The 24,674-nt window shown below is 41.7% G+C and overlaps 1 protein-coding gene across 1 annotated transcript in view; it reads right to left on the bottom strand.

Moving 5' to 3' along the window:
• The window catches only part of HELB (DNA helicase B), a 61,624-nt gene extending 40,008 nt beyond the window's left edge, over positions 1 to 21,616 (bottom strand). Inside the window, exon 1 of the mRNA XM_025285059.3 lies at positions 20,625 to 21,616. The gene's annotated coding sequence lies outside the window, so the exon portion shown is untranslated. The remainder of the gene's footprint in view (positions 1 to 20,624) is intronic.
• Between the last annotated feature and the right edge of the window lie 3,058 nt (positions 21,617 to 24,674).

Here is a 24,674-nt window from a genome sequence, read left to right as displayed (position 1 = left end):
TTTAAATGTTAACAATTCTAGACTCCTGGATACCATTTTTACAGTATACAGTAAGTAACAATACTTAAACCTCTCTGTGTATCCGAATCACTTGGGATGTTTCTACAATAATGACTCCTGAATATACCATGAAGCTACATTTCCCCAAATATAAGACAATATAGGCATAAGGTTATTCACTGTATAACTTCTGTAGCAGCAAAGGACAGGAAACAGCAGAAATGTGCATCAGTAAGAGACCTATGAATAAACTATGGTACATCTGCACAATGGAGTATTCTTTAGTAATATCACAAAAGAAAGAATGAGGAATACCTTTTTGAACTGATAGGGAGATTTCCCAGGATATTATGTTCAGTAAGAAAAAAAAAATACATAAAACAAGGCAAATAGTTTTCTGCATTTGCATAGGCTTGTTTTTGCAAAAACAAAGACAGGAAACATAAACCAGAATTTAATGAAAATAGTTACCTACAGATAGAGTGGAAACAGTGTAAAGGAGAAAAAGACGGGAACAAGATCTCTAACTTTTTATAATTTTGACTTCTGGATCATGTAAATGTTTCACATATTCAAAAATAAACAAAATCAAAACCTAAAATTGAATACAAACAGAAACAAAGGAAACTATCAATTGTATAACATAACCTCTCAGGGAAAAAGTTACTTCAAGAATATATACTTTTGAATACTTGGAATAAATACTTTAAGTTATCATGACTATATCCCCGTAGTAGGTTGTGTTCTAAGGACAAAAGACCTGCAAAGTAACATAAAACTTAACCACACACTGTAGTTAATTTTAATATTGTTTTTAATCGATACAATATGCATTGTACGATAAAGCAAACAAGTAAATGTCTTCATGTGTTATCAAATGAAGGCTTTTAGTGTACGTGAAAAGAAGGAGAAACATAGAATAAAAAAAGTTAAGAAAACTACAGCATTATACCCGAGCTGGAAATATCAATATGACCTTGTGATTCTTCACATGTATTTCCTAGCTCTGTCTTCTGAAAGGGTCTGAAAGTAATGTCACCCCAGTGACTCTGGTCACATCTACCACCTTCATCTTGATTTTGGAATACCATTTCTTATTAAAAGAAGTGGAGGCTTCTTGAGAAGTGACTGATTCCACCTCTGGAACAGGGAAGTACAAGGTGGCCCTAGTATTTCCTGTACCAGAAGGCAAGGAAGCACTCAAAAACTAATGTGGTTGTGATGAAAGGATTCAGGAGCCAGCTTGAAGGGCATTCCACTAGCCAGCTTTAAAGAGATCTGAATATCAAAAAGAATAATGCCTGCACTTGATTGCAACACACTGAGTAAATGAAAACTGATGTGCCCATTGTGATACTCACTAAAAGATAATTCTTTTAAGGGAATAAAGGAAAGAATGTCAGTTAAGAAATTTAACTGACATTAAATAAGGAACAGTATGGAGAGTCCTTAAAAAACTAAAAATAGAGTTACAATATCATCCAGCAACCCCACTTCTGGGTATAAAACCAGACAAAACTATAATTTGAAAAGATACATGCACCCCATAGTTCAGAGGAGCACTATTTACAAATGTAGCCAAGACATGGGAGCAACCTAAATGTCCATCAACAGATGAATGGACAGAGAAGATGTGGTGTGTGTATATATATATGGTGTGAAAGGTATATATATCTTTCATTTTCTCCTTTGCCTTTAGCTTCTCCTATTTTCATAGCTGTTTGTAAGGCCTCCTCATACAACCATTTTGCCTTTTGACATTTCTTTTTCTTTGGGATGTATATATATATATATATATACATACACACAAAGATATACATAGCCATCTTCTCCATATGGATGAAATATTACTCCACATTAAAAAGAATGAAATAATGACATTTTCAGCACATGATGAACCTAGACATTATCATTCTAAGTGAAGTCAGATAGAGAAAAACAAATACCATATGACATAACTTATATATAGAACCTTTTAAAAATGATACAAAGGAACATTTTACAAAATAGAAATATACTTCAGTTCAGTTCAGTCACTCAGTCGTGTCTGACTATTTGCGACCCCATGAATTGCAACACGTCAGGCCTCCCTGTCCATCACCAACTCCTGGAGTTCACCCACACTCATGTCCATCGAGTCGGTGATGCCATCCAGCCATCTCATTCTCTGTTGTCCCCTACTCGTCCTGCCCCCAATATCAGAGTCTTTTCCAATAAGTCAACTCTTCACATGAGGTGGCCAAAGTACTGGAGTTTCAGCTTTAGCATCATTCCTTCCAATGAACACCCAGGACTGATCTCCTTTAGAATGGACTGGTTGGATCTCCTTGCAGTCCAAGGGACTCTCAAGAGTCTTCTCCAACACCACAGTTCAAAGGCATCAATTCTTCGGCGCTCAGCTTTCTTCACAGTCCAACTCTCACATCCATACATGACCACTGGAAAAACCATAGCCTTGACTAGATGGACCTTTGTTGGCAAAGTAATGTCTCTGCTTTTCAATATGCTATCTAGGTTGGTCATAACTTTCCTTCCAAGGAGTAAGCGTCTTTTAATTTCATGGCTGAAGTCACCATCTGTAGTGATTTTGGAGCCCAAAAAAATAAAGTCTGACACTGTTTCCACTGTTTCCCCATCTATTTCCCATGAAGTGATGGGATCAGATGCCATGATCTTCGTTTTCTGAATGTTGAGCTTTAAGCCAACTTTTTCACTCTCTTCTTTCAATTTCATCAAGAGGCTCTTTAGTTCTTCTTCACTTTCTGCCGTAAGTGTGGTGTTATCTGCATATCTGAGGTTATTGATATTTTTCTCAGCAATCTTGATGCCAGCTGGTGCTTCATCCAGTCCAGCATTTCTCATGATGTACTCTGCATATAAGTTAAATAAGCAGGGTGACAATACACAGCCTTGACATATTCCTTTCCCAGTTTGGAACCAGTCTGTTGTTTCATGTCCAGTTCTAACTGTTGCTTCTTGACCTGCATACAGATTTCTCAGGAGGCAGGTCAGGTGGTCTGGTATTCCCATGTCTTTCAGAATTTCCCACAGTTTGTTGTGACCCACACAGTCAAAGGCTTTGGCATAGTCAATAAAGCAGATGTTTTTCTGGAACTCTCTTGCTTTTTCAATGATTCAACAGATGTTGGCAATTTGATCTTTTGTTCCTCTGCCTTTTCTAAATCCAGCTTGAACATTTGGAAGTTCACACTTCATGTACTTTTGAAGTCTGGCTTGGATAATTTTGAGCACTATTTTGCTAGCATGTGAGATGAGTGCAATTATGCAGTAGTTTGAGCATTCTTTGGCATTGCCTTTCTTTGGGATTGGAATGAAAACTGATCTTTTCCAGTCCTGGGGCCACTGTTGAGTTTTCCAAATTTTCTGGCCTATTGAGTCCAGCACTTTCACAGCATCATCTTTCAGGATTTGAAATAGCTCAACTGGAATTTCATTGCCTCCAGTAGCTTTGTTCATAGTGATGCTTCCTAAGGCCCACTTGACTTCACATTCCAGGATGTTTATCTCTAGGTGAGTGATCACACTGTCGTGATTATGTGGATCATGAAGATCTTTTTTTTGTATAGCTCTTTTGTGTATTCTTGCCACTTCTTCTTAATATCCTCTGCTTCTGTTAGGTCCATACACTTTCTGTCCTTCATTGTGCCCATTTTTGCATGAAATGTTCCCTTGGTATCTCTAATTTTCTTGAAGAGATCTCTAGTCTTTCCCATTCTATTGTTTTCCTCTATTTCTTTGCACTGATCACTGAGGAAGGCTTTCTTATCTCTCCTTGCTAGTCTTTGGAACTCTGCACTCAAATGGGTATATCTTTCATTTTCTCCTTTGCCTTTAGCTTCTCCTATTTTCATAGCTGTTTGTAAGGCCTCCTCATACAACCATTTTGCCTTTGACATTTCTTTTTCTTTGGGATGGTCTTGATCACTGCCTCCTGTACAATGTCATAAAACTCCATCCATAGTTCATTGGGCACTCTGTCTATCAGAACTAATCCCTTGAATCTAGTTCTCACTTCCACTGAATAATCATAAGGGATTTTATTTAGGTCATACCTGAATGGTCTAGTGGTTTTCCCTAATTTCTTCAATTTAAGTCTGAATTTGGCAATAAGGAGTTCATGATCTGAGCCACAGTCAGCTCCCAGTCTTGTTTTTGCTACTGTATAGAGCCTCTCCATCTTTGGCTGCAAAGAATATAACCAATCTGATTTCAGTATTGACCATCTGGTGATGTCCACGTGTAGAATCTTCTCTTGTGTTGTTGGAAGACAGTGTTTGCTATGACCAGAGCATTCTTTTGGCAAAACTCTGTTAGCCTTTAACCTGCTTCATTTTGTACTACAAGGCCAAATTTGCCTGTTACTCCAGGTATATCTTGACTTCCCACTTTTGCATTCCAGTCCCCTATGATGAAAAGGATATCTTTTTTTGGTGTTAGTTCTAGGAGGTCTTCATAGAACCATTCCTGATTGGAGCATAGACTTGGATTACTGTGATATTGAATGGCTTGTCTTGGAAACGAACAGAGATCATTCTGTCGTTTTTGAGACTGCATCCAAGTACTATATTTAAGACTCTTTGGTTGACTATGAGGGCTATTCCATTTCTTCTAAGGGATTCCTGCCCACAGTAGTAGATATAATGGTCATCTGAGTTAAATTCACTCATTCCTGTCCATTTTAGTTTGCTGATTCCTAAAATGTCAACATTCACTCTTTTCATCTCCTGTTTGACCACTTCCAATTTGCCTTCATTCATGGACCTAACATTCCAGGTTCCTATGCAATACTGCTTTTTATAATATTGCATCAGACTTTACTTCCATCACTAGTCACATCCACAACTGGGTGTTGTTTTTGCTTTGGCTCCATTTCTTCATTCTTTCTGGAGTTATTTCTCCACTGTTCTCCAGTAGCATATTGGGCACACACTGACTTGGAGAGTTCATCTTTCAGTGTCCTATCTTTTTGCCTTTTTATACTTTCATGGGGTTCTCAAGGCAAGAATACTGAAGTGGTTTGCTGTTCCCTTCTCCAGTGGACCATGTTTTGTCAGAACTCTCCACCATGACCTGTCTGTCTTGGGTGGACCTACATGGTATGGCTCATAGCTTCACGAGGTAGACAAGTCTGTGGTCCATATGATCAAACTGGTTAGTTTTCTGTGATTGTGATTTTCATTCTGTCAGGCATCAGCTTTTCAAGGGAACACAGCAGCTCCATCACATAGTTCCTCTTTTCCCCTCCTTCCCTCTCATCCCCTCCCCTTCCTTTTTTCTTTATTTTCTTCTTAAAAAAAAAAAAAAAAAAAAACAAAAAAAAAAAACTTTTTAAATGTAAAAACTATTCTTAGCTCTAGGGCTGCACAACAACAGGCCATAACATGCACACACTCAATCTGGCATTTGGGACATTTTACAAGACAACTGACCTGGATTTTCAAAAAAAAAAATCAGTGGAAAAAGGGCACGAAAGAGCTAGATGGATCCAGGATTAACAAGGGCTGGTAGCTGAAGTCAAGAGTAGGGGGAGAGGGTAGGAGATGAGGCCAGAGAGAGCTGGGCTCGAGCTAGGACTTGCAGCACTTTGGGAGGCCATAGTGCGAAGTTTAACCATTTTCTTCTGAAAACATGGCTACTCGTCTCACAAAAACCAAGCTCTCATTTCAATATCCCCTTGAAATCTAGGCAATGCTTTTTATATAAATCAATTAACCTGCATCATGAAGCAAAGGATTTCAGCATCTGATTCATATTGCTTCTCACGTGCAAGGCTTTTTTCCTTTACCCAGGATGTGTTTTCTGGTTACATTGGAAATCCATTTGTTTTAGTGTGCCTGGATGGTATTAAGGCAGCTAACACACTGTGAAGTTGTCATTAATAAAACCTAAACATTTTACTAAGAGAGTAGGGAGGGAATAAGGTTTAGTGACCTGTTTAATTAACGTGATGAGGTAAAGCATGCAGTTAAGGTGTAGTCATGATAATGATGGTTTCGCAGTTATGGGAAAGCACTTCAAATTAATTTATCCAGGTGAATGCTTAAATTAGCATTTTGTCTGTTTTGTTTATTAAACTGGGGCCCAAAGGGGAAGAGCAGAATTAAGAAATGAATTAAATAATAGGATTACCAAAGAGATTGACAATTATATACAGAGCAGAAATCCTAATTTAAAATGTGCTAGATTTCATTCAGTCAAGAGATATGCAGGGAACTCCCTGGCAGTCCAATGGTTAGGACTCTGTACTTTCAATGCCAAGGGTGTGGGTTCAATCCCTGCTTGGGAAACTAAGATCCTGCAAGCTTCTGGGTGCAGCCAAAGCAAAACAAAACAAGAAATGTATCTGTGTGGCAGGAAGTATTACTGTCCACTGATACCTCATTCCCCTCTCTTTCCAGGCACTCGGCAGGGCTGTACTTCACCTATTTGGAGTTAATTGAAACCATCTAACTTGCTTTGACCAATAAAATGATAGCAACGCAGCACTTTAGGGTGGAAGCATTTAACTTTAGGTCTCAACTCTCCTTGCTTTGGTGATCATGAGGGTGTGAAGTGCAACAAAGAGCCATTATCTAATGGACAGCTGCTCTGGACAGTTCCATGGACCTGCTGTAGGGCCTGAATAAATGAGAAGAAATCTTTGTTGTGTTAATCCACTAAGACCATGGAGCTCTTTCTTAAGTCAGCAGAACCTAGCCTATCCTTCCTGACATGATACCCATCACAGACTAGATGATGTGTTTGGTGAGTACAGCAAGAGTCATAAGAAAATAATAATGGTCCTTACCAAAAGCTTCTATTATTTAATTCAGGTATGCAGATTTGCAGTTAATGGGACACAGAGCTGGAACACCATTTTGGGAGACGGATTCAAAGGAGTTTTGAAAGCTGAAGCATTGTGATAGTATTGTGCAGTCCCAAAATGGATTTAAAGAAGCAAAAAGGGAAATCACACTCAATATTTTATAATAACCTATAAGGGAAAAGAATATGAAAAAGTATGTGTGTGTGTGTGTGTGTGTGTGCGCGCGCGCGCATGCGCGGCAGGCATGCATGCTTAGTCACTTAGTCATGTCCAATTCTTTGCAACCCTATGGACTGCTGCCCACCAGACTCCTCTGTCTGTAGGATTTTTCAGGTAAGAATACTGGAGTGGGTTTCCATTTTCCTCCTCCAGGGGATCTTCCCAACCTAGGGATTGAACCTGTGTCTCCTGCTTTGCAGGTAGATTCTTTACCCTCTGAGCCATCAAGGAAGCCCATGTGTGTGTGTGTATGAATCACTTTTCTGTACACTTGAAACAACCACAACAGTGTAAATCAGCTACACTTTAATAAACAAGAAACAAAAAGACTTACTCACAATGAGCTGACATCTAGTTCCATAGTTCTTTAATCAGAAATCCAGACTCCTGGTAAGTGGTGATATGCCAGAAATGGACAAAAAGACTCAAGAGAAAAAGCTCTGGGGGAAGAAAGTCTTTTTGACACGTCCAGTTGTCTCACAATATATTATCTGATACACTGTCCTAATATTTTTAAAAAGTAATGATGCACTATATAGAATGAAAATTTGGCATCAGTTTTTGAGGTAAAAGATAAAACTTAAGAGTAATGTCACCTTTTCGGGGACAGATTGTGTAATACCTCAAGATCCCATAAGGCATCTAAACCCTCTTCTTTGCCATATGGGCATTTCAGCAGAAATGCTGATGAAATTAACTGAATTTGACATTAAACCCTTGTCTCTAAGCTCTACAAAGAAATGGCCCCAGTCACCCCAATTGCAATTCAATTTTGTTTGTATTATTACATAAGCTTTTGCTGAAGCTAAAATATTTGTAGGGCTAAATCTATGCCCTTCTATTTCTGTTTCAGTATATGAGATTTTAAGTTGTAGGATAAAATGTTGATAAAAAGTTATTGCCTCCTTAGATGCTCCTTTCCAAACAAACACACACTGAGTAAGGTAAACACCAAAGCAAAAGCGTTCAGCTCTGTTACCACACGGAGATGCTGCTGGGAGTCCAGCCCTAGCCAGCTATATTGGTCTTCATTTGTGAGCCTTTTTATGAAAATTATGGATCTAATCTTGTACAATAAGTGAAATAAAAACAGCAAATTTTGGGAAGTATTTGTAAAAAGATTACAACTCATTTATTCAGTAAATATAGATTTCAGGACAGTTATTGTTCTGGGAGGGCTCCCCAGGTGACTCAGTGTAAAGAATCCGCCTGCCAATGCAGGAGATGCAGGTTCGATCCCTGGGTCAGGAAGATCCCCTGTAGGAAGGCATGGCAACCCATTCTAGTATTCCTGCCTGGAGAATTTCATGGATAGAGGAGCCAGGCGGGCTACAGTCCATGGGGTCTGACAAAGAGTCAGACGCAACTGAGCACGCACACATGCACTGCTCTGGGTACTAGAGAAGAACAGTGAACAAAACAGACCAAGCCTCTCTATATTCTACTGAGAGAAGACAGTCCAAGAGTAAGTGAATATGAATATTAAGAGATGATGAGAACTAGGAGCAAAATCAGAGTAAGAGAATAGAGAATGTCTAGAGAGGTGCTTCCCTGGTGGCTAAGGCTACATGCTCCCAATGCAGAAGGCCTGGGTTCAATTCCTAGTCTGGGAACTAGATCCCACATGGTGCAACTGAAGGTCCCACATGCTACATCTAAGGCCCAGCAAAGCCAAATAGGTAAATAAATATTAGAGTGGAGGCTTGTTGTTTCAGACATGCATTGACAGAAATAGAGGCAGAAATATTAAATTGACATTGATAAGACAGTGTTATATTGGCTATGGGATGAATTACAGAACAAAATGAAAGCAAATCAGGGAATAAGTAAAAAGCACTATGCCCATGCAATTCATAATCAGCAACAGAAGACTGACTTCACAGGATAGAAATATATTTGAATATTCCATAGGTGCCACCTTGTTTAAGAAATCAAGCTGCCTTCAGATTAGCAGGTGTGTTTTCCTGGGTTTATTTTAAATGGCTGGAAAATTTCCTCCATTTGTGAGGTGAATTCACATACAACAAGTACCTCTGTCCAAGGACAGAAAACCCATAAGCTTATAAAGCACAAGAGAAAAGTAAGATATAAAGAACTAGGTTGCAATGATAAGGCACAAAAAAGGAAGGAATGTCTGAAAGACAGACAAGGAGTAAGATGCAGAAAGGGAATTCAGTTCAGTTGCTCAGTCATGTCCAACACTTTGCAACCCCATGGACTGCAGCAAGCTAGGCTTCCCTGTCCATCACCAACTCCCAGAGCTTGCTCAAACTCATGTCCATCGAGTCAGTGATGCCATCTAACCATCTCATCCTCTGTCGTTCCCTTCTCCTCCCGCCTTCAATCTTTCCCAACACCAGGGTCTTTTCCAATGAGTCAGTTCTTCACATCAGGTGGCCAAAGTATTGGAGTTTCAGCTTCAGCATCAGTCCTTCCAATGAATATTCAGGACATATTTCCTTTAAGATTGACTGGTTTGATCTCCTTGCAGTCCCAGGGACTCTCAAGAGTCTTCTCCAACACCACAGTTCAAAAGCATCAATTCTTTGGTGCTCAGTTTTCTTTACAGTCCAACTCTCACATCCATACATGACAACTGGAAAAACCATAACTTTGACTAGACAGACCAAACTCAGGATGAAGGAAGCAGACGCAGAACAGGAAAGAAAAGAATTTTCAAATTCTCCTTTAAGAACAAGTCATGGGGACTTCCCTAGTGGTCCAGTTGTTATGAACTGCCTGCCAATACAAGAGACACTGGTTTGATTCCCAGTTGAGGAACTAAGATCCCCCACGCCCTGGGGCAACTAAGCCTGTGCACCATGGCTACTGAAGCCTGGGTGCTATAGAGCCCATGCTCCGCAAAAAGAGAAGCCAACAATGAGAAGCCCAAGCACTGCAACGAAGAGTAGTCCCCACTCGCTGAAACTAGAGAAAGCCTACACATGGCAACAAAGACTCAGCGCAGCCAAAAATAATTAATTTTAGAAAACAGAACAAGTCATAGTATTGTAATACTACTTCATTTTCTCAATGGCAGATTTCATAAAGGATATAAAATCTCCAAAAGTCCATTTTTGATGGAAAAGAAAAAAAACAGAGAATGTGGAGAATGTAAAGAAAATTCTTTCAAACTTAAAAAACAGAACACTTATGTATTTTTATCTTTCTTTAATGATAATAATAATGGCTAACCCTGAGTGTCTATGATGTGTCAACCACAAAGTGCTCTTTGTGAATTAACTCATTTATTCTTCACGACAGCCCTACGAAGTGGTAACATGAAAATGTCCATTTCATTTTGTAGTTGTATTAGGATTTAAAATCTTGCATTAAAAATCTCAAATATTTCAATAATAATAATAAATGAAATGCCCATATTAATTAGGAGGAAAGTGCTACTGAGAGGTGAAATGACTTGACTAAAGTCAAAAGTGGCGAAGATGGGATTGAATTGAATCCAAGAACTCTAGTGCTCATGCTCTTTGCTGCTATGTATTCAGGCACAGCTCTGGGTTCTCAACTTCTGTGCATGTGCCCAGGATGCTCTGGGATTGTATGCAGACTCACACTGCAGCAGGATAAAACTCCTTGATTTGTTGCCTCTCTTTTGTTTGTTTGAGATTTGTAAAATGTACACATACCTCTCTGAGATTTCACAGTAGATTTAAAACTTTATAATAGATACCTACAGCCTGATGTCATCGATAAGTGACAAATAACTCAAACTGCATGGAGGTTACTTATTTTTCACATAGCTACTGGATTAAGCTGTAAGAACTCTATACTCAGGGGTCTAAGATTAATAGTACATGTGGGAGAAACAAATGCTCCTTACTGCTTTCCTGGATGGCTTTGTTTTGGAGAGATCATTGTTGGCTGACACCTTCCCCATAATAGTTGACCATGACCTCACATTTTGAGAAAAACGACTTTCTTATATCTCGCACAATGGTCTTCAAAAATCTCCACCTGTTATTTCTTTGCTAAACCATACAACTGCGAAATGATGGGGGTAAGCACAAAACTAGAGGCTTAAAAACAGCACAATTTAGTCTCCCTCATTTCAGCTCAAGCGCCAATGCTCTGGCCACCCGATGTGAAAAAGTGACTCATTGGAAAAGACCCCGATGCTGGGAAAGATTGAAGGCAGGAGGAGAAGGGGACAACAGAGGATGAGATGGTTGGATGGCATCACCGACTCAATGGACATGAGTTTGAGCAAGCTCCTGAAGTCGGTGATGGACAGGGAAGCCTGGCTTGCTGCAGTCCATGGAGTCACAGAGTCGGATACAACTGAGCAACTGAACTGAAGTCCAAAATGGGTGATCAGGACTGATTTCCTTTGGGAGACTCGAGGGACAGCTCATTTCTTACACATCACTCCAACCTTTGCCTCCATCATCATGTATGCTTCTCTGCCTCTACCTCTGACCCTTTGCCTCCTTTTATAAGGACACTATGCTTACATTAAGCCCATCTTTCCATTTCAAGGTCCTTAACAAAATCACATCAACAAAGTCTTTTGTGCCATGTAAGGTAACATATTCAGGGTTCTGGGATTGGGATGTGAATATCTTTACAGGGAGGTGGGGGTGGGGTGTGGTGGCAGTGCTATTTCTCAGTCTTCTTGTTGTTTAGTTGCTAAGTTGTGTCTGACTCTTTGTGACCCATGGACGGCAGCACACCAGGCTTCCTTGTCCGTCACTATCTCCCAGAGTTTACTCAAACTCATGTCCATTGAGTCAGTGATGCCATCCAACCACCTCATCCTCTGTCGTCCCCTTCTCCTCCTGGCTTCAATCTTTCCCAGCATCAGGGGCTTTTCTGCTCAGTTCTCAGTTGCCTTTTCACCTGACATATTAGATGCACTTGATCTATTCTGCCTTGATAAATTTTTGTCCTTTGGTTCTGGGGACATCACAACCTCTTGAGTGTCTCCCTCTGTTGTGGCTGCTGCTTTTGAGTTGTCTCCCTTGCTGGTCTCCCCTATTCTCCCTGACCACTTGATCTTTGGTCTTCTCTCTGTTTAGACTCCATCCAAGTCTTTAAATATCATCTATATGCTGTGATTAAATCTCAGCACCTCCATTTATGTCTCTAATGGACATTTGTAACTTAACATGGCCAAATGTGGATTCCTGATCTTTCTCCCTGCTTGAATCTGTTCCACCTTTAGACTTTCCCACCTTGGTTGTTGGCAGCTGCATCTTTTGGTTGCTCTAGTCAAACTCTTTGGATTCATCTCCAACTCCTCTTTGTCTCCATCCCACACCCCACCCATCAGCAAATCCCATTGGCTCCACTTAAAACACACACCTAAAATCCAGCACGTCGCCACAGCTTTCATCTTGCTCCCATCTCTGCCCTCTTTTTCTGTCCAAGCTTATTGCAAACACCTCTAACTAGTCTCCTGCTTCCAGTTTTGCTCCCTGTAAGCTTTTCTCAACACAGCAGCCACAGTGATCCTTTTATAAAAGGTCTTGGTGTATCACTCCTTTGCTTAAAAACCTGCAATGGCTCCACGTCACCCTCATGATGAGAGTGAAACCCTGTAAGTTCCTCCATGCCCTGCCCATCAATCTTGCTAATATTCTCTTCTCTTAGGCTCCCCTCTGATCATTCTGCTTCAGCTGCATTGACCTCTTTCTTGTTCCTTGAACACATCAGATGAGTTTTAGCCTTAGAGTCCTTGAACTGTCTCTTTTCTCTGTCTGGAGTTGTCTTTCCCAGGGATCTGTGTGACAAATTCCTTTACCATCTTTAAGTTTTTGCTCATTTAACATCTTCTCAATGGGACTTTCCCTGTCCACCCTGCCAGAGGCCTTTCATGGGAATGTGAATTGAAAGTAACTGCAGAGTGTCTATTAAAATCCATAGCTGCATCCTTTAGTACAGCCATTCCACTGGGAGAATCTCTCCCATTGAAATAGAAAGCACAGAAGCACCACTGTGTAAGTATCCATTTATAAGGATAGTTATTGCACCATTTTTCATAGGCTAAAAAGCAGCTGGAGCAATCTAATTGCTCATCAATAGAAAAATGGTTGAATTAATTATGGTAAATCATATTAAAGAACATTATGCAGCTATTAAAAAGAATGAAGTTAGATATATTGTTACTAAGCTGAAGGATGGCAATGCTGCATAATTAAGCCAAAGCAGCGTGTTGCAGAGTAACGTGTAAAGAATTACTACATTTTTGAAAAACAGAAACAAATATCTAAGTAATGCTTTAAGACCATGGGAAAAGTGTAGCTGAATACACATGAAGCTGTTAACATCAATTACCTAAAGGATATAGGAATGGAGCAGGAAAAAACTGACCTTTTCTTGAGACATTTCCACATTCTTTCATTCAATAAAATGGGCAAATAACAATTCAGTAATTACAATGAAAAAATTTTAACTGCAAACCACTCAGTAATACCTTGCTTACTACGACCACACTGTCCATTTTCACTCACTTAAGTAACAGCTGATCACCCGCTGTGTGTCAGGCACCATGCTACATGCATAGAGGATGAGGGTGGGGGACAGGGTGTGCTTGTTTTCCATCCAATATTTGGGTTTTTAAAAAAAATTAAGTTATTTGCTCCAATCAAAAAATCAGAATATTTCATTTACACGTTGACCTCTCCTAAATTGGGAATATATGTCAACACTGGGGCTGTATTCCCTTGTGGTGAAAATCTGCTTAGACTAAGTATCCTGTGGTCCTCTTTAAATGAGGCCTGTCGTCTCCAGCTGACCCCAGTCCTCACTGTCCTGTGACTGGCATGTGTCCTATCTCATCTGCTTCTCTCCCGGAGACATTTTAACCTATGTCTCCTGGCCTAGACTAAGGCTGAGAGGATGTGACGAGTAAAGAAATGTCAAGGGGCAGATATGAGAGGGCTTGGTGACCAATTAGTGAGGGGGAGAGGGACCAGGAGACTGGTAAGTATGATGACATCACTACCTAAGACATGAAACACAGGAAGAGAGAATCCAGTTTGTGGGGGGATGATGGAAGAGATGAGGTTTCAGTTTTGGACTAATTATCTGTAGACCATCTGGGAAAAGATATTCAGATAACAGCTGAAAATACAGATTCCAGGAAAATGATCAGAACTAAAAATAAATATTTGTGAATCAAAGAGGTGGTTTTTAAGGTAACCGCAACACTGGTAGTTGATAGACTGTTCAGGGAGGGAAGGTGAGGGAGTGAACTCTCAGGAACATTCCTTTTTGGAGAAGGCAATGGCACCCTACTCCAGTACTCTTGCCTGGAAAATCCCATGGATGGAGGAGCCTGGTGGGCCACAGTCCATGGGGTCGCTAAGAGTCGGATACTACTGAGCGACTTCACTTTCACTTTTTACTTTCATGCACTGGAGAAGGAAATGGCAACCCACTCCAGTGTTCTTGCCTGGAAAATCCCAGGGATGGGGGAGCCTGGTGGGCTGCTGTCTATGGGGTCACACAGAGTTGGACACGACTGAAGCGACTTAGCAGCAGCAGAGGAGGAGCATCAGGAAAGGGAGGAGGCAGTCTAGGGGGGAAATGGTCACAGAAGACAAGACCTACAAGAGTCTCCTAGGAAAAATGTCATTACTAGTGAAACATCTCAGAGCATCATATCTAGTCCTTCAGAACCTAATCTTAAACATACCCAGGAGACTTGGACTCACATCCCAACCCTGGCACAAGTTTAGTGTACCATCTTATACAAATCTTTAAACTCTGGGCCTTGGGTACCATATTTGTAAGTAAGAAGGTTGGATCACATGATCGATCCCTTTGAAATACTGACATCCTAGGCCTCTTAAAGGCCGCGTCCTCCAGCGGGTTATCACTATTGCCCATTCTTCCTGAAACCATGCAGCAGTGTGTGTGTGTGTGTGTGGGTGGGGGGGATGTATTTCTGTCACTTCTGTATCCAGAATAATAACTAAGGCTAGATTTTGTCAGTTCTTCCTACATCAAAAGAAGCAGCAAACAACTGCTCTCTGAGAAATGAAAGAACTTGAAGACCCTACTGTTAACTTGCCCAATTTCATGGATCACTTGTAACATACTCATGAATTCTCTTACTCTGAGGTTACACTTCCAAAAGTAAATTCATAGGAACATGGGAACAGTGATTTTCAAAGGGGCCAGTTGTTCTCTGGCAACCTGGATCAATCACTTCTCAGAGTGAGGGTTTCCCCTCTGGTTTCTAATGTTGTATTTCATTAACTAGATTATGAGGTTCTTAATGATGAACCTTTTCCTACACAGTAAGCTCTCAATAAATGTGTATTGAAATGAATGTCTTGAATTATTCAATGTTTTCATGTTTAACAGTTGGATTAAGAATGGATGTCTCCACTTTAATTAGAGAAAGATACACTTAAGTCAAATTTCAGAAGAGGTCAAAAAAACAAAATGAGTCTTAGGGGAGAGGCAATGTCATAGGAAAGAATATGTGGAAAATGGCAGATTCTGAAATATAAGAGAATGGGATGGTTATGCAAGGTAAGAGACCACAAGGTCAAAAAGGGAAGGCGAATGGATACAAGTTACAACGGTCACACTGTGCGGGGTTAAACAATTATTACTCAGTCTGTGCCCACAAATGAAGATGTTGCACATCCTCTTTCAACTGTTACCATCTGTTTCCATCACAAAGCAGGCAGGGACAGAGGAAAGGCCTGTCACTCTGATCACTCCAGGTACAAAGTCTTTTTTTAATATTGGCTGACCTCGAATTAGCCAATCCCCATGTGATGAGCATGTCTATTTGACCTTGGTAAGCTCACCAACACTTTTCCCATCCAATTCCTCCCAAAAGATACCTACTAAGGGCCAAGGTCATTTCTTGAGCATCAATTTAGTTCACGTACAATGGCACTTAACAGAGTTGCCAGATGAAATGCAGAACACCCAGATAAACTGAATTTCACATGAACAATGAATACTTTTAAAATATAAGTATTCTCAGAGGTCCTGTATTTTTATTTGCTAAATCTAACAACCCTGCACTTTATACTCCTTAACATTTCTGTTTCTGAGGTTTCTGACTTTGACTTGGTTGCAACACTTCAACCATCCCTTCTGGGGCGCCTTTTGTACCTCTAATGGTCACAGCTGGTCACTGGCACCAGAGGGATAAGCCAAGTGGCTTAGGTCTAAAAGAAGGCTGAGGGACAGTGGATCAGCTTGTTCATTCAGCAAACAGTCATGGAGCACAATATTACTTTATTCCAGGTACTGTGCTAAGCTAGGTAACAATTCCACACCCCCAAGGAACTCCCAGGCTAGAAGATGAAAGAGATCTGTACAGAGAGTGTACTGGGTTCAAAGTCAGAAGTCTCAAAAAAGAAAAAAAATCTGATTTAAAATCTATCACTGACAAGCTATGCAACTCTGAATTCACTAAGGATTTGGAGGCTTCTGTTTTCTCATCAGAAAAGAATGTAGACAGTAGGAAGGAAATTTTTTACTGTTTGAAAAGTGTAGCAGACTTCATCTGGGAAAGTGAACAGCTTTGGGGAAATTCTTGGCTAAGCAAAGCTTAGCAAGAATGAGAAATATTAAACATAAGTAGATAAAACTGCTGTAGATCAAATGGAAAAGGGCATCGTCCTTGGAGGCTTTCTTTGGATAAGTGGTTTGGAAAGGGGCCGGGAACAAAGGATTGGGTTCCTAAAGAATGGTGAAGAGATGGGAGGTGCATTGTACGTGAGAGCACAGTTAGTAATATGGCAGCTGGCAAGGCCTTGGAGGTGCACCAGTAGGGCCAACAGTATGAAGGAAACGTCTAGTTTTCTGAACCTAAAGTTGTTTATTTTGCTGAGTAAATCTGCTCTATATCCTTCCAGTCCTTAATAAAGGAAGTTTCAGACAACAGTGCTAGGCTCATAGGGTCTTAGAAATAGAAATCTGGGGTTGTGTAGCCAAATTAAAATGAAGTGCATTTGTTTACTCAACAAATATTTATTGAATGCTTATTTTGCACCTGACATGGCTGGATAATGGTGAGTAAAGTTATACCTGGAGCTCCAGCTGAGTCTGAAAGTTAGTGATTAATCAAATAATTACCAGTGTTTAGTTAAACAAGGAAAACATTAGATTGAGGGGATTCTCATGCCATGCTGCTGCTGCTGCTAAGTCGCTTCAGTCATGTCCAACTCTGTGCGACCCCATAGATGGTAGCCCACCAGTCTCCCCCGTCCCTGGGATTCTCCAGGCAAGAACACTGGAGTGGGTTGCCATTTCCTTCTCCAGTGCATGAAAGTGAAAAGTGAAAGTGAAGTCGCTCATTCTTGTCCAACTCTTAGCAACCCCATGGACTGGCAGCCCACCAGGCTCCTCCGTCCAGGGGATTTTCCAGGCAAGAGGGCTGGAGCCATGGCAGACTACAAAAACAAAAATCTAAGCTAGAAATGCCTCAGTATTACAAAACTGAAACATAATGACAAACCAACACAAATAGCCAACTAGGCCTTATGCTATAGCCAATCAATAACTTCCATACTTTGCTTCCACCTTTCCTCTTTAAAAATCTCTACCTCCTGTAGGTGGAGCTCTCCTAGCCACTTCCAGTTTGTGGCTGCCTGATTCTAACCAATTTTTCCTTGAGGAAACTCTTAAAATGTTTAATATGCCTCAGTTTATCTTTGAACATGAGGAAAGTAATGCAAAACTTCAACAGTGATAAGGGCTGCAAAAGAGTATTTAGAGCTAACAGAGAAAGTTTGAAAACAGAAGTCGCACCTAATCCAAGGGGTCAACCCTTCTGTTAATGTCCAGAAGAAGAAGAGTTCTTTTCATTGTGAGCAGGTAGGGCGTTCCAGGCAGAGGACACAGCAATGTCTTCCCATTATTTCAGAAAACACATGCATTGGGGAACTGGAGTAGAGCTGGCCAGAAGCATTCATGCAGGTCAGGGTACTCCAAGAATTCTTTCCAAAATCAGCTCATGACTGGACTTCCCTGGTGGTTCAGCAGTAAGGAATCTGCCTGCCAATGCAGGAGACATGGGGTCTGGGAAGATCCCACGTGCCAGCGGAGCGGCTGAGCCCATGCACCGCAACTACTGAACCTGTGCTCTAGAGCCCAGAAAATGCACTCCTGAGCCCACGTGCTGCAACTACTGAAGCCCGGGCACCTAGAGGCTGTGCTCCACAATAAGAGAAGCCACCACAATGAGAAGTCTGTGAACTGCAACCAAGAGTAGCCCCTGCTTGCCACAACTAGAGAAAAGGCTGCGTAGTAACGAAGACCCAGCACACAGAGAAAAAGAAATAAATGAAAGAAATTGTATGTGTATATATGTGTGTGTGTGTGTGTATATATATATATATAAACAAATTGATATGACCATTCCCAAAATGAATAAGCACACCCTATGAAATGTACTTATTCACATGTTATGTTTACTTAATGTATTGAGAGAATAGTTTCCCTGACATAGTATGGAGAAATAACCCACATCCATATGTAGTCATTAGAGAAGGAAACTTCTGTTAGCGGATGGAGACATTTCATGAAATTTCCCCGAGCTAACCAGAAATACTCCTTGCAGTCCTTCCTATTATATCAAGCAACCATCCTTCCGCTAATTCCTCCCCTGTGATCCATCAGTGCCTGTGGTCAATACAAGCACCTCATGGTAATCATTTGTTGATGCTTCTGTGTACTAGAAGGTTGACAGTCAACATAAATTCAATGTTCCAAGAGCTGTGATATTACATTTGCAGAGTTGCTAAGAACAATATTTTCCCTTAAGAACAAAATCTTGATACCAGGGCTCTTTTGGAGGCCAGTCAAGTATAATATTAATATATTTGAGAGTAACTAAAATATTAAAGCATTATATCTATAATAAGTGTATTTGCACTGTACTTAAGTGGCTCTTAACTGCTAGTAAAATCAGTTTCTCCCTCTTTTGTTTCCCTTATTAAAATCTCTGTGGTATGAAGCAGATCAAGATAATCAGTAGGAGTATGCCATTAATTTTGCAACTGAGATCAGATGAGAATAAGTCTGGTAAAGAAATAAAGGTTTAGAAGAACAGGCTTTTGAGATAATCTATAAAAAAACATATTTGAAATGAACTATCTAAATATTAACCTTATCCAAGGATATTAACCTAAAAATATGGAAGAAACTCTCATGTAAATTCAGTGATCTGAATTTTTAATATGCAAAATTAAATGCCATGTTCAATTTTGTTTTTTATACAAACATGAATATTGACATTATCCATACAACCAGAAAGAGCTGGCCTTCGTACAGTGCTTCAAGGCTTGTACATGGCAGGGTTTCAGTTTCCATTAAATAAACAACAAATGACTTTTAAAATTTAAACACAAAGCTGAATTTTTCATAGAGAATTGATTTACTAAGTGCCTGCCCCGTTTCTTCCTAAAACGTACAGAAAGTGACCCCTAGTGGGATTTTGAGGAAGCATTTCTCCAATGTTTTCCATGGATCTCTTTGATCTCTGTATACTCAGATGGTAAAGAATCCATCTGCAATGGGGGAGACCTGGGTTCAATCCCTGGATTGGGAAGATCCTCTGGAGGAGGGCAGGGCAATCCACTCCAGTATTCTTGCCTGGAGAATCCCCATGGACAGAAGAGCCTGGCAAGCTACAGTCCATGGGGTCACAAAGGGTCAGACACGACTGAGCAACTAAGCATAACACAGCATAGATGCCATGCTGCTGTGTGCCGGGCATCCAGCTAGGCTCCGGGGAAAAAACATGAGTGAAAGTGAAGTTCAGCGTGGCTGAGAGAGGCAGACATTTCTAGAACCAACCAGAGCTGCATCCAGATAGACAAAGTGGAAACAGCTAATTTGGCAAGGGGCTGGGGAGAGAGTCAGGGGTCATCGTAGAGGAGTGCAGAAATGGAGACAGGCTACTCGAATGGAGAAGGTGGAGCAGTATGGTAGCTTCTGGAAACTGTCAGTGGTTCCATTTGGTGAAGCATGAGCTCTTATAGCAGAGTGGATAAAGTAGAAAAGTAGGCCAGGACCAGGCCTTTATCCTGTTGGATAGGGTCCCCCACACTGTGCTTGATGGGTACAAACAGAGCAGTAACAAATAATGTACCAAAAAACATCGAGAATGTCAGTATTAACTAGGCCTTACATAGTATGGGAGACTACAGCGTTTTAAAAACAGGCTTTTTAAACTTTGCAGCCCACAGAAAGACCAAGTCAGACAGAAGATTATTCAAGTTAGGAAATCAAGATAGAGCACCCCTCTCTTTGTGGGTTAGACATGAGAAGAAGCAGAGAGCAGGCAGCAGCTCCAGATGTTGCGATTATGGACAAAAAGAGGTGCTGTTGGGCAAAAAAAAGTGTCCATGGTCTCTTCAATGGGAGGGAGCAGGTGTGGGTGAATCTTACAAACACCCAGCAAGGCTTGAATCACAGTTACCCTTAAATAGCATCACCATTAACAACAGCAGCGTCAATGGCGTTTATTGAGTCATTTATATGTGCCAGGAACTGTGCTGTTTCTGCATTATTTGAATCCTCACAATAAGCCCTTAAAGAAATCTATTACTCATCTTATCATACAAATGAGGAAGCTGAGACTTACAGAGGTTAACCGATTTGCTCCCAGTCCGTTCAGCTGGTCCGAGGAGTGGCTGATCAATATTGCATCTGCTGTGCTACTTCGGTGCAGTGGGCCTGGAGCCTGGCACTGTGGGCTCATCAGAAAATGGAGAGTGGTTACAGCCAGGAGAGCAAGTGAATTCATCAAGGGAGGCTGTGACAGGAGAAAAGAAGGGTGGAGGTGGAAGCCCAGAGAATGGGAAACCTGAGGGAAAGGAGGGTGTCTTTTTATTTTTCCTTCTGAAGTAGGGAGGAGGGGGAAAGAGAAGAAGAAAGGAAAGAAGAGAGGGATGAGTCAAAATGGTAGAAATATAACCAGGAGAGAAGGGGAGAGAGACAGAGAGAGAGTGAGAGAGTGAGCCCTACTAGAAGAAAGTAGAATTTTGCAATGTCAGACGCTGCAGAGGAATCAGAGGTGTGGTGAAGACCGACTGTTGATTGCCCTTAGAAGGTAACTGTCTCAGAGAGAGACATTTTCATGGAATGGAGGGCAAACCCTTTCTTCAAGGATCTGAGGAACAAACAGGAAGTAAAGGAAGGGAGTGAGCTAGTGCTATCTGCTTTATTAAAAAGCCTGGATGAGAAAAGTAGGAAGTTAGATAAGACATGATAAAGAAGGGGGTTCCCTCCTAAACACGGGAAAAATCTACATAATCATGTTTCTATGTTGAAGAGAAGCAGACATGGGAAATAAGAGCCTGATGGTAAAGTCCAAAGACTAGCTGACCAAATGCAGGAGAAACAGGAGATCTAGAGCACAGAAAGAAAAGGCCAAGAAGATCCATGAAGAGCAGAGGGTACGCGGGCTGTCCGTCAGGAGAAGACGGAGGCCGAGGTAAGCCCACTGTCGGCTTTTTCCTACTGAAGTAGGAACTGAGGACAGTGGCTCAGAGTCAGAGGACAGAAAGGAAAGGGAGCTTGGAGAAAAGCCTTCTAACAAGCGCTGTTAGGTCGAGCTGAGACTCCGAAACCGGGAGGAGCTACAGGAAAGGAGCGGGGAGCGGAGGCGGCATGCGCGCAAGCCCGGGCCTGCGCGGTGCTGCCCTGGACCTTCCCCTGCTCACCTGGGTACAGGTGCGGAGAAAGCCCATCACAGGGAACTGCTGAGGAGCTGGGAAGCATGTCACAGACCAGATACTTTGCAGATCAAGTATGGCAGAAAAGAATGAAATGCTGCCAAGATGTTTAAGGGAAGTGAAGCCTGGGGATGAGTGCAGGTATCATAAGAAACTTGACAGAAAAGGGGGAAGTTGAGAGTCAGGAATTCTTAGTGTTGGAAGCCAGTTTGATGGGTGAGAGCCAGAAGGATAGGAAGGTGTGATCCCAGAGGAAGATGCTAGCCATTCCATGTGAACACCCATGTCCCAGGCACCATGCTAAGTGCGTCATGTATGTTATTTTAATTTAACCTTACAGCAAAACTATGAAGTTAATAGCACTCTCCTTATTTTACAGGTGAGGCCACTGGGGCTCAAATAGAGCAGCTAACTTGTTCAATGTCATGCAGCTGATAGATCTGCCCCAGAGTTTATGGATTAAATCAGGACCCTGAGGTTGAGACGGGGAGCAGTTGGATAATGCCAAGGAGAATGGACTGCAGGAGCAAATCCCTCTCCTAGACTGGACTTAAGTGTGTAGATGGGTCCACACATTAGTAATGGATTACCACACCGTGATGGCTAGGAGTGGGGATAAAGAAGCTAGCCAAGGAAGCGAATTGTGTGAATAGAGGCCAGAGTATTGAGGAGAAAGGGTGAAATAGCCAGACTGTACAAGCCCTGAAAGTGCTGATCATTTTGTATGCAGCTCAGCAGGGCTATGTAATTGGTAGGGGCCAGTACAAAATGAAAATGTAGGAGCTTTTGTTCAAATACAGTGATGTTAAGAGTACAGAAATATTAAAAACTCTCTCCTCCTTTCTGTAGTTGCTCTCTCTTGACCTGTCATGTTGCTTTTAATTACTATTTCATGCCTTGATCCCTTGGCCACAGGGAATGCCTGCAGAGTGGGTGCAGACCCTCACAGATGCCCAGTGGCTGCTCTGTCCCATGACTCAGGGCATGGTCCACTAGCTTTGGAATTCCACTTGAGATGCTGCATTCCAGCTGGAGGCCAAAAAAAATCAGTCTCCCCTTCCCTCAGCCCCCTGTCCATGGGATTCTCCAGGCAAGATACTGGAGGGGAGCTTGGAGAAAAAGCTTCTAACAAGTGCTGTTAGCCATTTCCTTCTCCAGGGGATCTTCCTGACTGTGGTGGGCTACAGTCCATGGAGTTACAAAGAGTCGGACACGATTGAGGGACTAACAGTTTCACTTTACTTTTTCACTTTCCCTCAGCCCACCACCCCACCCCAGAGCAGAAGGACAACCCCATTCTTGGTGCCTGGGTTTGCATGGGCAAGAGATTCAAACACACACTGTGGCCCCGCCGGTCTAGAGAGGAGGTGTGTTTCCACCCTCCTTGAAGATGGCACAAGGCAATGTTCCCCCAGCCCCACCCTGCCTGCGCCTGCATCCTGTCCCTCACCATGGGCAGAGGGCAGCAGGGGGGCACAGGTGGGTTTGTTCTGCTGACATGACCCAGTCACTGTCCTGGGGAGAGGACAGAAAAGGGAAGGTGGGATCCTGGGTGCTGGGAGTCACGGAAGGGGAGACTGGGAGGCAAGAAGCTAACCAGGGAAGGTGTGGAGGCAGTGGAAGGTGAAACCCCATGTGAGCCAAGGTTCCATGCCCCTGATATAGGCTCCCCTGTTACATCAGACCTCACTTAAAAAATACAAATTAAAAGGTGAAACTGTTATGTTAGTTTGCTAAGGTTGCTATAACGGTGAACTATAGGCTGAATGGCTTGAACAACTGCCTTATTATCATGTTTCTAGGGGCTAGATGTTTGAGATCAAGATGCTGGCAGGTTTAGTTCATCTTGAGGCCCCTCTTCTTGGCTTGGAGGTGGCCCTTTTCTCCCTGTGTCTTTATGAAGTCTTTGTGTCTGTGTCCTTATCTCCTCTTCTTTTAATGAATCTTATAAGATTAGGAATCTCCTTTTTTTGCCAATCATACTGGATTAGGGCCTACCCCAATGACCTCATTAAAGGGTCCTATTTTCAAACACAGGCATTGTTGAGATACTAAGGATTAGGATTTCAAAATATAAATTGGAGGGAAGTATAATTCACTCGTAACAATTGTTAAGAATTTCAAGATGACTGCTGCAGATCATTAACCCCCAAGCCTGGGACATTCCTGTGCATAGGGGCCCGGTCTGATCATATTGCACACAAAGCTATGAAGACTGCTTGGGCTGGGAGCTGCAGTGAGCAGCTGGAAGGACGGGACCTCCTCCTCCCAGCCCTGGAGCTGTCAGGTTCATGGAAGAACGAGCACCCTTCCCTGGACCAAACTGTAAAAGAAGCATAGCAGTATTCTTGGTGAGAGCCAGGTTTTGTGAAGATAATGGGAAGGGTGACAATATCTTGAGCAGGCTGAGAATAAAAAGATGTTTCTTTGCAAGCAAATGAACATTCCATCAGAAAGAAGTGGGGCTGGGGCTGTCTGGGAGGGAGGTGGGCAGTGAGCAAACAAACCCTGGAGGGAAGATGAGTATAGGAGGATGAGAGAGAACAGAATCAGAGGACTTTACATTTTATTACTTTTAATTATGCTGGTTTTAAATCCTCTGAATTCAGAAATTGAATTAAATTTTAATTGAATTATGATGAAATATTAACATTCCTTGATCCAACTGCTGCTGCACTTCACCTACAAACAGAGCATGACTGATGGATCAGTGGGAGGGTATTTCATGCTGGTCTATCCTGTGTTCTCCTGTGGTCTCCCTTCCAATCAAGCGATATTTGCGGGGGATGGTCTAGGAAGAAGAACATTCTGCAGCTTTCATAGACAATCTACTATCTCCACATTAGAAACAAAATTGTTATCACATCACTGTAGCATTGTAACAAATTCAGCTGAGTCCCTTGACTATTTGCCTGGGGGTCATTATCCTCACTATCTTTTAATAGTTTCTCCTAGAG

Source organism: Bubalus bubalis, chromosome 4 (assembly GCF_019923935.1).
Source record: "Bubalus bubalis isolate 160015118507 breed Murrah chromosome 4, NDDB_SH_1, whole genome shotgun sequence".
Classification (NCBI taxonomy): domain Eukaryota; kingdom Metazoa; phylum Chordata; class Mammalia; order Artiodactyla; family Bovidae; genus Bubalus; species Bubalus bubalis.
The sequence above is the reverse complement of the archived record's forward strand: the minus strand, read 5'-3'. Positions and strand labels throughout refer to the sequence as shown.